The following is a 16,301-nucleotide window of genomic DNA, read 5'->3' as shown; positions in this document are numbered from 1 at the left end:
CACTTACAGGCTTTCTACACAAATTTTGAGCTGTATAAACAAGAATTCCTAATATTTGAAAGCAAATTCAAGTGAAAACGCGCGCTAAAGTGCCCGGAGTTGTAAATGTTATCAGTTTGCTGGTCATTTCACGGCTTTCCACTGGTAATGTCTGTGATTACAAACGGCAGGAAATGTAGGAAGAATCAATTTACTTTAATTTCAAGGGGTTCTTCCAACTTTTTAATCATTTCTGGAAACTCTAATTACGTATTTTAAGAGTTTTACCACAACTAGAGAGTTTTCTTACAAAAATGTACTGGAACCGTCAGGATTTTAACAGAGTCATACAAAAGTCGCCAGAGTAATACGGCCTCAATTGTAAACATAAGCAGTACAGTCCTCACTTACAGGCTTTCTACACAAATTTTGAGCTGTATAAACAAGAATTCCTAATATTTGAAAGCAAATTCAAGTGAAAACGCTCCCTAAAGTGCCCGGAGTTGTAAATATTATCAGTTTGCTGGTCATTTCACGGCTTTCCACTGGTAATGTCTGTGATTACAAACGGCAGGAAATGTAGGAAGAATCAATTTACTTTAATTTCAAGGGGTTCATCCAACTTTTTAATCATTTCTGGAAACTCTAATTGGGTATTTTAAGAGTTTTACCACAACCAGAGAGTTTTCTTACAAATATGTACTGGAACCGTCAGGATTTTAACAGAGTCATACAAAAGTCGCCAGAGTAATACGGCCTCAATTGTAAACATAAGCAGTACAGTCCTCACTTACAGGCTTTCTACACAAATTTTGAGCTGTATAAACAAGAATTCCTAATATTTGAAAGCAAATTCAAGTGAAAACGCTCCCTAAAGTGCCCCGAGTTGTAAATATTATCAGTTTGCTGGTCATTTCACGGCTTTCCACTGGTAATGTCTGTGATTACAAATGGCAGGAAATGTAGGAAGAATCAATTTACTTTAATTTCAAGGGGTTCTTCCAAGTTTTTAATCATTTCTGGAAACTCTAATTGCGTATTTTAAGAGTTTTACCACAACTAGAGAGTTTTCTTACAAATATGTACTGGAACCGTCAGGATTTTAACAGAGTCGTACAAAAGTCGCCAGAGTAATGCGGCCTCAATTGTAAACATAAGCAGTACAGTCCTCACTTACAGGCTTTCTACACAAATTTTGAGCTGTATAAACAAGAATTCCTAATATTTGAAAGCAAATTCAAGTGAAAACGCGCGCTAAAGTGCCCGGAGTTGTAAATGTTATCAGTTTGCTGGTCATTTCACGGTTTTGCACTGGAAATGTCTGTGATTACAAACGGCAGGAAATGTAGGAAGAATCAATTTACTTTAATTTCAAGGGGTTCTTCCAACTTTTCAATCATTTCTGGAAACTCTAATTGCGTATTTTAAGAGTTTTACCACAACTAGAGAGTTTTCTTACAAATATGTACTGGAACTGTCAGGATTTTAACAGAGTCATACAAAAGTCGCCAGAGTAATGCGGCCTCAATTGTAAACATAAGCAGTACAGTCCTCACTTACAGGCTTTCTACACAAATTTTGAGCTGTATAAACAAGAATTCCTAATATTTGAAAGCAAATTCAAGTGAAAACGCTCCCTAAAGTGCCCGGAGTTGTAAATGTTATCAGTTTGCTGGTCATTTCACGGTTTTGCACTGGTAATGTCTGTGATTACAAACGGCAGGAAATGTAGGAAGAATCAATTTACTTTAATTTCAAGGGGTTCTTCCAAGTTTTTAATCATTTCTGGAAACTCTAATTGCGTATTTTAAGAGTTTTACCACAACCAGAGAGTTTGCTTACAAATATGTACTGGAACCGTCAGGATTTTAACAGAGTCATACAAAAGTCGCCAGAGTAATGCGGCCTCAATTGTAAACATAAGCAGTACAGTCCTCACTTACAGGCTTTCTACACAAATTTTGAGCTGTATAAACAAGAATTCCTAATATTTGAAAGCAAATTCAAGTGAAAACGCGCGCTAAAGTGCCCGGAGTTGTAAATGTTATCAGTTTGCTGGTCATTTCACGGCTTTCCACTGGTAATGTCTGTGATTACAAACGGCAGGAAATGTAGGAAGAATCAATTTACTTTAATTTCAAGGGGTTCTTCCAACTTTTTAATCATTTCTGGAAACTCTAATTACGTATTTTAAGAGTTTTACCACAACTAGAGAGTTTTCTTACAAAAATGTACTGGAACCGTCAGGATTTTAACAGAGTCATACAAAAGTCGCCAGAGTAATACGGCCTCAATTGTAAACATAAGCAGTACAGTCCTCACTTACAGGCTTTCTACACAAATTTTGAGCTGTATAAACAAGAATTCCTAATATTTGAAAGCAAATTCAAGTGAAAACGCTCCCTAAAGTGCCCGGAGTTGTAAATATTATCAGTTTGCTGGTCATTTCACGGCTTTCCACTGGTAATGTCTGTGATTACAAACGGCAGGAAATGTAGGAAGAATCAATTTACTTTAATTTCAAGGGGTTCATCCAACTTTTTAATCATTTCTGGAAACTCTAATTGGGTATTTTAAGAGTTTTACCACAACCAGAGAGTTTTCTTACAAATATGTACTGGAACCGTCAGGATTTTAACAGAGTCATACAAAAGTCGCCAGAGTAATACGGCCTCAATTGTAAACATAAGCAGTACAGTCCTCACTTACAGGCTTTCTACACAAATTTTGAGCTGTATAAACAAGAATTCCTAATATTTGAAAGCAAATTCAAGTGAAAACGCTCCCTAAAGTGCCCCGAGTTGTAAATATTATCAGTTTGCTGGTCATTTCACGGCTTTCCACTGGTAATGTCTGTGATTACAAATGGCAGGAAATGTAGGAAGAATCAATTTACTTTAATTTCAAGGGGTTCTTCCAAGTTTTTTATCATTTCTGGAAACTCTAATTGCGTATTTTAAGAGTTTTACCACAACTAGAGAGTTTTCTTACAAATATGTACTGGAACCGTCAGGATTTTAACAGAGTCGTACAAAAGTCGCCAGAGTAATGCGGCCTCAATTGTAAACATAAGCAGTACAGTCCTCACTTACAGGCTTTCTACACAAATTTTGAGCTGTATAAACAAGAATTCCTAATATTTGAAAGCAAATTCAAGTGAAAACGCGCGCTAAAGTGCCCGGAGTTGTAAATGTTATCAGTTTGCTGGTCATTTCACGGTTTTGCACTGGAAATGTCTGTGATTACAAACGGCAGGAAATGTAGGAAGAATCAATTTACTTTAATTTCAAGGGGTTCTTCCAACTTTTCAATCATTTCTGGAAACTCTAATTGCGTATTTTAAGAGTTTTACCACAACTAGAGAGTTTTCTTACAAATATGTACTGGAACTGTCAGGATTTTAACAGAGTCATACAAAAGTCGCCAGAGTAATGCGGCCTCAATTGTAAACATAAGCAGTACAGTCCTCACTTACAGGCTTTCTACACAAATTTTGAGCTGTATAAACAAGAATTCCTAATATTTGAAAGCAAATTCAAGTGAAAACGCTCCCTAAAGTGCCCGGAGTTGTAAATGTTATCAGTTTGCTGGTCATTTCACGGTTTTGCACTGGTAATGTCTGTGATTACAAACGGCAGGAAATGTAGGAAGAATCAATTTACTTTAATTTCAAGGGGTTCTTCCAAGTTTTTAATCATTTCTGGAAACTCTAATTGCGTATTTTAAGAGTTTTACCACAACCAGAGAGTTTGCTTACAAATATGTACTGGAACCGTCAGGATTTTAACAGAGTCATACAAAAGTCGCCAGAGTAATGCGGCCTCAATTGTAAACATAAGCAGTACAGTCCTCACTTACAGGCTTTCTACACAAATTTTGAGCTGTATAAACAAGAATTCCTAATATTTGAAAGCAAATTCAAGTGAAAACGCGCGCTAAAGTGCCCGGAGTTGTAAATGTTATCAGTTTGCTGGTCATTTCACGGCTTTCCACTGGTAATGTCTGTGATTACAAACGGCAGGAAATGTAGGAAGAATCAATTTACTTTAATTTCAAGGGGTTCTTCCAACTTTTTAATCATTTCTGGAAACTCTAATTACGTATTTTAAGAGTTTTACCACAACTAGAGAGTTTTCTTACAAAAATGTACTGGAACCGTCAGGATTTTAACAGAGTCATACAAAAGTCGCCAGAGTAATACGGCCTCAATTGTAAACATAAGCAGTACAGTCCTCACGTACAGGCTTTCTACACAAATTTTGAGCTGTATAAACAAGAATTCCTAATATTTGAAAGCAAATTCAAGTGAAAACGCTCCCTAAAGTGCCCGGAGTTGTAAATGTTATCAGTTTGCTGGTCATTTCACGGCTTTCCACTGGTAATGTCTGTGATTACAAACGGCAGGAAATGTAGGAAGAATCAATTTACTTTAATTTCAAGGGGTTCTTCCAACTTTTTAATCATTTCTGGAAACTCTAATTGCGTATTTTAAGAGTTTTACCACAACTAGAGAGTTTTCTTACAAATATGTACTGGAACCGTCAGGATTTTAACAGAGTCATACAAAAGTCGCCAGAGTAATGCGGCCTCAATTGTAAACATAAGCAGTACAGTCCTCACTTACAGGCTTTCTACACAAATTTTGAGCTGTATAAACAAGAATTCCTAATATTTGAAAGCAAATTCAAGTGAAAACGCTCCCTAAAGTGCCCCGAGTTGTAAATATTATCAGTTTGCTGGTCATTTCACGGCTTTCCACTGGTAATGTCTGTGATTACAAACGGCAGGAAATGTAGGAAGAATCAATTTACTTTAATTTCAAGGGGTTCTTCCAAGTTTTTAATCATTTCTGGAAACTCCAATTGCGTATTTTAAGAGTTTTACCACAACTAGAGAGTTTTCTTACAAATATGTACTGGAACCGTCAGGATTTTAACAGAGTCGTACAAAAGTCGCCAGAGTAATGCGGCCTCAATTGTAAACATAAGCAGTACAGTCCTCACTTACAGGCTTTCTACACAAATTTTGAGCTGTATAAACAAGAATTCCTAATATTTGAAAGCAAATTCAAGTGAAAACGCGCGCTAAAGTGCCCGGAGTTGTAAATGTTATCAGTTTGCTGGTCATTTCACGGTTTTGCACTGGTAATGTCTGTGATTACAAACGGCAGGAAATGTAGGAAGAATAAATTTACTTTAATTTCAAGGGGTTCTTCCAACTTTTTAATCATTTCTGGAAACTCTAATTACGTATTTTAAGAGTTTTACCACAACTAGAGAATTTTCTTACAAAAATGTACTGGAACCGTCAGGATTTTAACAGAGTCATACAAAAGTCGCCAGAGTAATACCGCCTCAATTGTAAACATAAGCAGTACAGTCCTCACTTACAGGCTTTCTACACAAATTTTGAGCTGTATAAACAAGAATTCCTAATATTTGAAAGCAAATTCAAGTGAAAACGCTCTCTAAAGTGCCCCGAGTTGTAAATATTATCAGTTTGCTGGTCATTTCACGGCTTTCCACTGGTAATGTCTGTGATTACAAACGGCAGGAAATGTAGGAAGAATCAATTTACTTTAATTTCAAGGGGTTCTTCCAAGTTTTTAATCATTTCTGGAAACTCTAATTGCGTATTTTAAGAGTTTTACCACAACTAGAGAGTTTTCTTACAAATATGTACTGGAACGGTCAGGATTTTAACAGAGTCATACAAAAGTCGCCAGAGTAATACTGCCTCAATTGTAAACATAAGCAGTACAGTCCTCACTTACAGGCTTTCTACACAAATTTTGAGCTGTATAAACAAGAATTCCTAATATTTGAAAGCAAATTCAAGTGAAAACGCGCGCTAAAGTGCCCGGAGTTGTAAATGTTATCAGTTTGCTGGTCATTTCACGGCTTTCCACTGGTAATGTCTGTGATTACAAACGGCAGGAAATGTAGGAAGAATCAATTTACTTTAATTTCAAGGGGTTCTTCCAACTTTTTAATCATTTCTGGAAACTCTAATTACGTATTTTAAGAGTTTTACCACAACTAGAGAGTTTTCTTACAAAAATGTACTGGTACCGTCAGGATTTTAACAGAGTCATACAAAAGTCGCCAGAGTAATACGGCCTCAATTGTAAACATAAGCAGTACAGTCCTCACTTACAGGCTTTCTACACAAATTTTGAGCTGTATAAACAAGAATTCCTAATATTTGAAAGCAAATTCAAGTGAAAACGCTCCCTAAAGTGCCCGGAGTTGTAAATATTATCAGTTTGCTGGTCATTTCACGGCTTTCCACTGGTAATGTCTGTGATTACAAACGGCAGGAAATGTAGGAAGAATCAATTTACTTTAATTTCAAGGGGTTCATCCAACTTTTTAATCATTTCTGGAAACTCTAATTGGGTATTTTAAGAGTTTTACCACAACTAGAGAGTTTTCTTACAAATATGTACTGGAACCGTCAGGATTTTAACAGAGTCATACAAAAGTCGCCAGAGTAATACGGCCTCAATTGTAAACATAAGCAGTACAGTCCTCACTTACAGGCTTTCTACACAAATTTTGAGCTGTATAAACAAGAATTCCTAATATTTGAAAGCAAATTCAAGTGAAAACGCTCCCTAAAGTGCCCCGAGTTGTAAATATTATCAGTTTGCTGGTCATTTCACGGCTTTCCACTGGTAATGTCTGTGATTACAAATGGCAGGAAATGTAGGAAGAATCAATTTACTTTAATTTCAAGGGGTTCTTCCAAGTTTTTAATCATTTCTGGAAACTCTAATTGCGTATTTTAAGAGTTTTACCACAACTAGAGAGTTTTCTTACAAATATGTACTGGAACCGTCAGGATTTTAACAGAGTCGTACAAAAGTCGCCAGAGTAATGCGGCCTCAATTGTAAACATAAGCAGTACAGTCCTCACTTACAGGCTTTCTACACAAATTTTGAGCTGTATAAACAAGAATTCCTAATATTTGAAAGCAAATTCAAGTGAAAACGCGCGCTAAAGTGCCCGGAGTTGTAAATGTTATCAGTTTGCTGGTCATTTCACGGTTTTGCACTGGTAATGTCTGTGATTACAAACGGCAGGAAATGTAGGAAGAATCAATTTACTTTAATTTCAAGGGGTTCTTCCAACTTTTCAATCATTTCTGGAAACTCTAATTGCGTATTTTAAGAGTTTTACCACAACTAGAGAGTTTTCTTACAAATATGTACTGGAACTGTCAGGATTTTAACAGAGTCATACAAAAGTCGCCAGAGTAATGCGGCCTCAATTGTAAACATAAGCAGTACAGTCCTCACTTAAAGGCTTTCTACACAAATTTTGAGCTGTATAAACAAGAATTCCTAATATTTGAAAGCAAATTCAAGTGAAAACGCTCCCTAAAGTGCCCGGAGTTGTAAATGTTATCAGTTTGCTGGTCATTTCACGGTTTTGCACTGGTAATGTCTGTGATTACAAACGGCAGGAAATGTAGGAAGAATCAATTTACTTTAATTTCAAGGGGTTCTTCCAAGTTTTTAATCATTTCTGGAAACTCTAATTGCGTATTTTAAGAGTTTTACCACAACTAGAGAGTTTTCTTACAAATATGTACTGGAACCGTCAGGATTTTAACAGAGTCATACAAAAGTCGCCAGAGTAATACGGCCTCAATTGTAAACATAAGCAGTACAGTCCTCACTTACAAGCTTTCTACACAAATTTTGAGCTGTATAAACAAGAATTCCTAATATTTGAAAGCAAATTCAAGTGAAAACGCTCCCTAAAGTGCCCGGAGTTGTAAATGTTATCAGTTTGCTGGTCATTTCACGGCTTTCCACTGGTAATGTCTGTGATTACAAACGGCAGGAAATGTAGGAAGAATCAATTTACTTTAATTTCAAGGGGTTCTTCCAACTTTTTAATCATTTCTGGAAACTCTAATTGCGTATTTTAAGAGTTTTACCACAACCAGAGAGTTTGCTTACAAATATGTACTGGAACCGTCAGGATTTTTACAGAGTCATACAAAAGTCGCCAGAGTAATGCGGCCTCAATTGTAAACATAAGCAGTACAGTCCTCACTTACAGGCTTTCTACACAAATTTTGAGCTGTATAAACAAGAATTCCTAATATTTGAAAGCAAATTCAAGTGAAAACGCGCGCTAAAGTGCCCGGAGTTGTAAATGTTATCAGTTTGCTGGTCATTTCACGGCTTTCCACTGGTAATGTCTGTGATTACAAACGGCAGGAAATGTAGGAAGAATCAATTTACTTTAATTTCAAGGGGTTCTTCCAACTTTTTAATCATTTCTGGAAACTCTAATTGCGTATTTTAAGAGTTTTACCACAACTAGAGAGTTTTCTTACAAATATGTACTGGAACCGTCAGGATTTTAACAGAGTCGTACAAAAGTCGCCAGAGTAATGCGGCCTCAATTGTAAACATAAGCAGTACAGTCCTCACTTACAGGCTTTCTACACAAATTTTGAGCTGTATAAACAAGAATTCCTAATATTTGAAAGCAAATTCAAGTGAAAACGCGCGCTAAAGTGCCCGGAGTTGTAAATGTTATCAGTTTGCTGGTCATTTCACGGTTTTGCACTGGTAATGTCTGTGATTACAAACGGCAGGAAATGTAGGAAGAATCAATTTACTTTAATTTCAAGGGGTTCTTCCAACTTTTTAATCATTTCTGGAAACTCTAATTACGTATTTTAAGAGTTTTACCACAACTAGAGAATTTTCTTACAAAAATGTACTGGAACCGTCAGGATTTTAACAGAGTCATACAAAAGTCGCCAGAGTAATACCGCCTCAATTGTAAACATAAGCAGTACAGTCCTCACTTACAGGCTTTCTACACAAATTTTGAGCTGTATAAACAAGAATTCCTAATATTTGAAAGCAAATTCAAGTGAAAACGCTCTCTAAAGTGCCCCGAGTTGTAAATATTATCAGTTTGCTGGTCATTTCACGGCTTTCCACTGGTAATGTCTGTGATTACAAACGGCAGGAAATGTAGGAAGAATCAATTTACTTTAATTTCAAGGGGTTCTTCCAAGTTTTTAATCATTTCTGGAAACTCTAATTGCGTATTTTAAGAGTTTTACCACAACTAGAGAGTTTTCTTACAAATATGTACTGGAACGGTCAGGATTTTAACAGAGTCATACAAAAGTCGCCAGAGTAATACTGCCTCAATTGTAAACATAAGCAGTACAGTCCTCACTTACAGGCTTTCTACACAAATTTTGAGCTGTATAAACAAGAATTCCTAATATTTGAAAGCAAATTCAAGTGAAAACGCGCGCTAAAGTGCCCGGAGTTGTAAATGTTATCAGTTTGCTGGTCATTTCACGGCTTTCCACTGGTAATGTCTGTGATTACAAACGGCAGGAAATGTAGGAAGAATCAATTTACTTTAATTTCAAGGGGTTCTTCCAACTTTTTAATCATTTCTGGAAACTCTAATTACGTATTTTAAGAGTTTTACCACAACTAGAGAGTTTTCTTACAAAAATGTACTGGAACCGTCAGGATTTTAACAGAGTTATACAAAAGTCGCCAGAGTAATACGGCCTCAATTGTAAACATAAGCAGTACAGTCCTCACTTACAGGCTTTCTACACAAATTTTGAGCTGTATAAACAAGAATTCCTAATATTTGAAAGCAAATTCAAGTGAAAACGCTCCCTAAAGTGCCCGGAGTTGTAAATATTATCAGTTTGCTGGTCATTTCACGGCTTTCCACTGGTAATGTCTGTGATTACAAACGGCAGGAAATGTAGGAAGAATCAATTTACTTTAATTTCAAGGGGTTCATCCAACTTTTTAATCATTTCTGGAAACTCTAATTGGGTATTTTAAGAGTTTTACCACAACTAGAGAGTTTTCTTACAAATATGTACTGGAACCGTCAGGATTTTAACAGAGTCATACAAAAGTCGCCAGAGTTATACGGCCTCAATTGTAAACATAAGCAGTACAGTCCTCACTTACAGGCTTTCTACACAAATTTTGAGCTGTATAAACAAGAATTCCTAATATTTGAAAGCAAATTCAAGTGAAAACGCTCCCTAAAGTGCCCCGAGTTGTAAATATTATCAGTTTGCTGGTCATTTCACGGCTTTCCACTGGTAATGTCTGTGATTACAAATGGCAGGAAATGTAGGAAGAATCAATTTACTTTAATTTCAAGGGGTTCTTCCAAGTTTTTAATCATTTCTGGAAACTCTAATTGCGTATTTTAAGAGTTTTACCACAACTAGAGAGTTTTCTTACAAATATGTACTGGAACCGTCAGGATTTTAACAGAGTCGTACAAAAGTCGCCAGAGTAATGCGGCCTCAATTGTAAACATAAGCAGTACAGTCCTCACTTACAGGCTTTCTACACAAATTTTGAGCTGTATAAACAAGAATTCCTAATATTTGAAAGCAAATTCAAGTGAAAACGCGCGCTAAAGTGCCCGGAGTTGTAAATGTTATCAGTTTGCTGGTCATTTCACGGTTTTGCACTGGTAATGTCTGTGATTACAAACGGCAGGAAATGTAGGAAGAATCAATTTACTTTAATTTCAAGGGGTTCTTCCAACTTTTCAATCATTTCTGGCAACTCTAATTGCGTATTTTAAGAGTTTTACCACAACTAGAGAGTTTTCTTACAAATATGGACTGGAACTGTCAGGATTTTAACAGAGTCATACAAAAGTCGCCAGAGTAATGCGGCCTCAATTGTAAACATAAGCAGTACAGTCCTCACTTACAGGCTTTCTACACAAATTTTGAGCTGTATAAACAAGAATTCCTAATATTTGAAAGCAAATTCAAGTGAAAACGCTCCCTAAAGTGCCCGGAGTTGTAAATGTTATCAGTTTGCTGGTCATTTCACGGTTTTGCACTGGTAATGTCTGTGATTACAAACGGCAGGAAATGTAGGAAGAATCAATTTACTTTAATTTCAAGGGGTTCTTCCAAGTTTTTAATCATTTCTGGAAACTCTAATTGCGTATTTTAAGAGTTTTACCACAACTAGAGAGTTTTCTTACAAATATGTACTGGAACCGTCAGGATTTTAACAGAGTCATACAAAAGTCGCCAGAGTAATACGGCCTCAATTGTAAACATAAGCAGTACAGTCCTCACTTACAAGCTTTCTACACAAATTTTGAGCTGTATAAACAAGAATTCCTAATATTTGAAAGCAAATTCAAGTGAAAACGCTCCCTAAAGTGCCCGGAGTTGTAAATGTTATCAGTTTGCTGGTCATTTCACGGCTTTCCACTGGTAATGTCTGTGATTACAAACGGCAGGAAATGTAGGAAGAATCAATTTACTTTAATTTCAAGGGGTTCTTCCAACTTTTTAATCATTTCTGGAAACTCTAATTACGTATTTTAAGAGTTTTACTACAACTAGAGTGTGTTCTTACAAAAATGTACTGGAACCGTCAGGATTTTAACAGAGTCATACAAAAGTCGCCAGAGTAATACGGCCTCAATTGTAAACATAAGCAGTACAGTCCTCACTTACAGGCTTTCTACACAAATTTTGAGCTGTATAAACAAGAATTCCTAATATTTGAAAGCAAATTCAAGTGAAAACGCTCCCTAAAGTGCCCGGAGTTGTAAATATTATCAGTTTGCTGGTCTTTTCAAGGCTTTCCACTGGTAATGTCTGTGATTACAAACGGCAGGAAATGTAGGAAGAATCAATTTACTTTAATTTCAAGGGGTTCTTCCAAGTTTTTAATCATTTCTGGAAACTCTAATTGCGTATTTTAAGAGTTTTACCACAACCAGAGAGTTTGCTTACAAATATGTACTGGAACCGTCAGGATTTTTACAGAGTCATACAAAAGTCGCCAGAGTAATGCGGCCTCAATTGTAAACATAAGCAGTACAGTCCTCACTTACAGGCTTTCTACACAAATTTTGAGCTGTATAAACAAGAATTCCTAATATTTGAAAGCAAATTCAAGTGAAAACGCTCCCTAAAGTGCCCGGAGTTGTAAATATTATCAGTTTGCTGGTCTTTTCAAGGCTTTCCACTGGTAATGTCTGTGATTACAAACGGCAGGAAATGTAGGAAGAATCAATTTACTTTAATTTCAAGGGGTTCTTCCAAGTTTTTAATCATTTCTGGAAACTCTAATTGCGTATTTTAAGAGTTTTACCACAACCAGAGAGTTTGCTTACAAATATGTACTGGAACCGTCAGGATTTTTACAGAGTCATACAAAAGTCGCCAGAGTAATGCGGCCTCAATTGTAAACATAAGCAGTACAGTCCTCACTTACAGGCTTTCTACACAAATTTTGAGCTGTATAAACAAGAATTCCTAATATTTGAAAGCAAATTCAAGTGAAAACGCGCGCTAAAGTGCCCGGAGTTGTAAATGTTATCAGTTTGCTGGTCATTTCACGGCTTTCCACTGGTAATGTCTGTGATTACAAACGGCAGGAAATGTAGGAAGAATCAATTTACTTTAATTTCAAGGGGTTCTTCCAACTTTTTAATCATTTCTGGAAACTCTAATTGCGTTTTTTAAGAGTTTTACCACAACTAGAGAGTTTTCTTACAAATATGTACTGGAACCGTCAGGATTTTAACAGAGTCGTACAAAAGTCGCCAGAGTAATGCGGCCTCAATTGTAAACATAAGCAGTACAGTCCTCACTTACAGGCTTTCTACACAAATTTTGAGCTGTATAAACAAGAATTCCTAATATTTGAAAGCAAATTCAAGTGAAAACGCTCTCTAAAGTGCCCCGAGTTGTAAATATTATCAGTTTGCTGGTCATTTCACGGCTTTCCACTGGTAATGTCTGTGATTACAAACGGCAGGAAATGTAGGAAGAATCAATTTACTTTAATTTCAAGGGGTTCTTCCAAGTTTTTAATCATTTCTGGAAACTCTAATTGCGTATTTTAAGAGTTTTACCACAACTAGAGAGTTTTCTTACAAATATGTACTGGAACGGTCAGGATTTTAACAGAGTCATACAAAAGTCGCCAGAGTAATACTGCCTCAATTGTAAACATAAGCAGTACAGTCCTCACTTACAGGCTTTCTACACAAATTTTGAGCTGTATAAACAAGAATTCCTAATATTTGAAAGCAAATTCAAGTGAAAACGCGCGTTAAAGTGCCCGGAGTTGTAAATGTTATCAGTTTGCTGGTCATTTCACGGCTTTCCACTGGTAATGTCTGTGATTACAAACGGCAGGAAATGTAGGAAGAATCAATTTACTTTAATTTCAAGGGGTTCTTCCAACTTTTTAATCATTTCTGGAAACTCTAATTACGTATTTTAAGAGTTTTACCACAACTAGAGAGTTTTCTTACAAAAATGTACTGGAACCGTCAGGATTTTAACAGAGTCATACAAAAGTCGCCAGAGTAATACGGCCTCAATTGTAAACATAAGCAGTACAGTCCTCACTTACAGGCTTTCTACACAAATTTTGAGCTGTATAAACAAGAATTCCTAATATTTGAAAGCAAATTCAAGTGAAAACGCTCCCTAAAGTGCCCGGAGTTGTAAATATTATCAGTTTGCTGGTCATTTCACGGCTTTCCACTGGTAATGTCTGTGATTACAAACGGCAGGAAATGTAGGAAGAATCAATTTACTTTAATTTCAAGGGGTTCATCCAACTTTTTAATCATTTCTGGAAACTCTAATTGGGTATTTTAAGAGTTTTACCACAACTAGAGAGTTTTCTTACAAATATGTACTGGAACCGTCAGGATTTTAACAGAGTCATACAAAAGTCGCCAGAGTAATACGGCCTCAATTGGAAACATAAGCAGTACAGTCCTCACTTACAGGCTTTCTACACAAATTTTGAGCTGTATAAACAAGAATTCCTAATATTTGAAAGCAAATTCAAGTGAAAACGCTCCCTAAAGTGCCCCGAGTTGTAAATATTATCAGTTTGCTGGTCATTTCACGGCTTTCCACTGGTAATGTCTGTGATTACAAATGGCAGGAAATGTAGGAAGAATCAATTTACTTTAATTTCAAGGGGTTCTTCCAAGTTTTTAATCATTTCTGGAAACTCTAATTGCGTATTTTAAGAGTTTTACCACAACTAGAGAGTTTTCTTACAAATATGTACTGGAACCGTCAGGATTTTAACAGAGTCGTACAAAAGTCGCCAGAGTAATGCGGCCTCAATTGTAAACATAAGCAGTACAGTCCTCACTTACAGGCTTTCTACACAAATTTTGAGCTGTATAAACAAGAATTCCTAATATTTGAAAGCAAATTCAAGTGAAAACGCGCGCTAAAGTGCCCGGAGTTGTAAATGTTATCAGTTTGCTGGTCATTTCACGGTTTTGCACTGGTAATGTCTGTGATTACAAACGGCAGGAAATGTAGGAAGAATCAATTTACTTTAATTTCAAGGGGTTCTTCCAACTTTTCAATCATTTCTGGAAACTCTAATTGCGTATTTTAAGAGTTTTACCACAACTAGAGAGTTTTCTTACAAATATGTACTGGAACTGTCAGGATTTTAACAGAGTCATACAAAAGTCGCCAGAGTAATGCGGCCTCAATTGTAAACATAAGCAGTACAGTCCTCACTTACAGGCTTTCTACACAAATTTTGAGCTGTATAAACAAGAATTCCTAATATTTGAAAGCAAATTCAAGTGAAAACGCTCCCTAAAGTGCCCGGAGTTGTAAATGTTATCAGTTTGCTGGTCATTTCACGGTTTTGCACTGGTAATGTCTGTGATTACAAACGGCAGGAAATGTAGGAAGAATCAATTTACTTTAATTTCAAGGGGTTCTTCCAAGTTTTTAATCATTTCTGGAAACTCTAATTGCGTATTTTAAGAGTTTTACCACAACTAGAGAGTTTTCTTACAAATATGTACTGGAACCGTCAGGATTTTAACAGAGTCATACAAAAGTCGCCAGAGTAATACGGCCTCAATTGTAAACATAAGCAGTACAGTCCTCACTTACAAGCTTTCTACACAAATTTTGAGCTGTATAAACAAGAATTCCTAATATTTGAAAGCAAATTCAAGTGAAAACGCTCCCTAAAGTGCCCGGAGTTGTAAATGTTATCAGTTTGCTGGTCATTTCACGGCTTTCCACTGGTAATGTCTGTGATTACAAACGGCAGGAAATGTAGGAAGAATCAATTTACTTTAATTTCAAGGGGTTCTTCCAACTTTTTAATCATTTCTGGAAACTCTAATTGCGTATTTTAAGAGTTTTACCACAACCAGAGAGTTTGCTTACAAATATGTACTGGAACCGTCAGGATTTTTACAGAGTCATACAAAAGTCGCCAGAGTAATGCGGCCTCAATTGTAAACATAAGCAGTACAGTCCTCACTTACAGGCTTTCTACACAAATTTTGAGCTGTATAAACAAGAATTCCTAATATTTGAAAGCAAATTCAAGTGAAAACGCGCGCTAAAGTGCCCGGAGTTGTAAATGTTATCAGTTTGCTGGTCATTTCACGGCTTTCCACTGGTAATGTCTGTGATTACAAACGGCAGGAAATGTAGGAAGAATCAATTTACTTTAATTTCAAGGGGTTCTTCCAACTTTTTAATCATTTCTGGAAACTCTAATTGCGTATTTTAAGAGTTTTACCACAACTAGAGAGTTTTCTTACAAATATGTACTGGAACCGTCAGGATTTTAACAGAGTCGTACAAAAGTCGCCAGAGTAATGCGGCCTCAATTGTAAACATAAGCAGTACAGTCCTCACTTACAGGCTTTCTACACAAATTTTGAGCTGTATAAACAAGAATTCCTAATATTTGAAAGCAAATTCAAGTGAAAACGCGCGCTAAAGTGCCCGGAGTTGTAAATGTTATCAGTTTGCTGGTCATTTCACGGTTTTGCACTGGTAATGTCTGTGATTACAAACGGCAGGAAATGTAGGAAGAATCAATTTACTTTAATTTCAAGGGGTTCTTCCAACTTTTTAATCATTTCTGGAAACTCTAATTACGTATTTTAAGAGTTTTACCACAACTAGAGAATTTTCTTACAAAAATGTACTGGAACCGTCAGGATTTTAACAGAGTCATACAAAAGTCGCCAGAGTAATACCGCCTCAATTGTAAACATAAGCAGTACAGTCCTCACTTACAGGCTTTCTACACAAATTTTGAGCTGTATAAACAAGAATTCCTAATATTTGAAAGCAAATTCAAGTGAAAACGCTCTCTAAAGTGCCCCGAGTTGTAAATATTATCAGTTTGCTGGTCATTTCACGGCTTTCCACTGGTAATGTCTGTGATTACAAACGGCAGGAAATGTAGGAAGAATCAATTTACTTTAATTTCAAGGGGTTCTTC

The sequence above is a fragment of the Myotis nattereri genome (assembly GCF_964212035.1).
Source record: "Myotis nattereri genome assembly, chromosome: 14".
NCBI classification, from domain to species: Eukaryota; Metazoa; Chordata; class Mammalia; order Chiroptera; family Vespertilionidae; genus Myotis; species Myotis nattereri.
Note: the sequence above shows the minus strand (reverse complement) of the source record.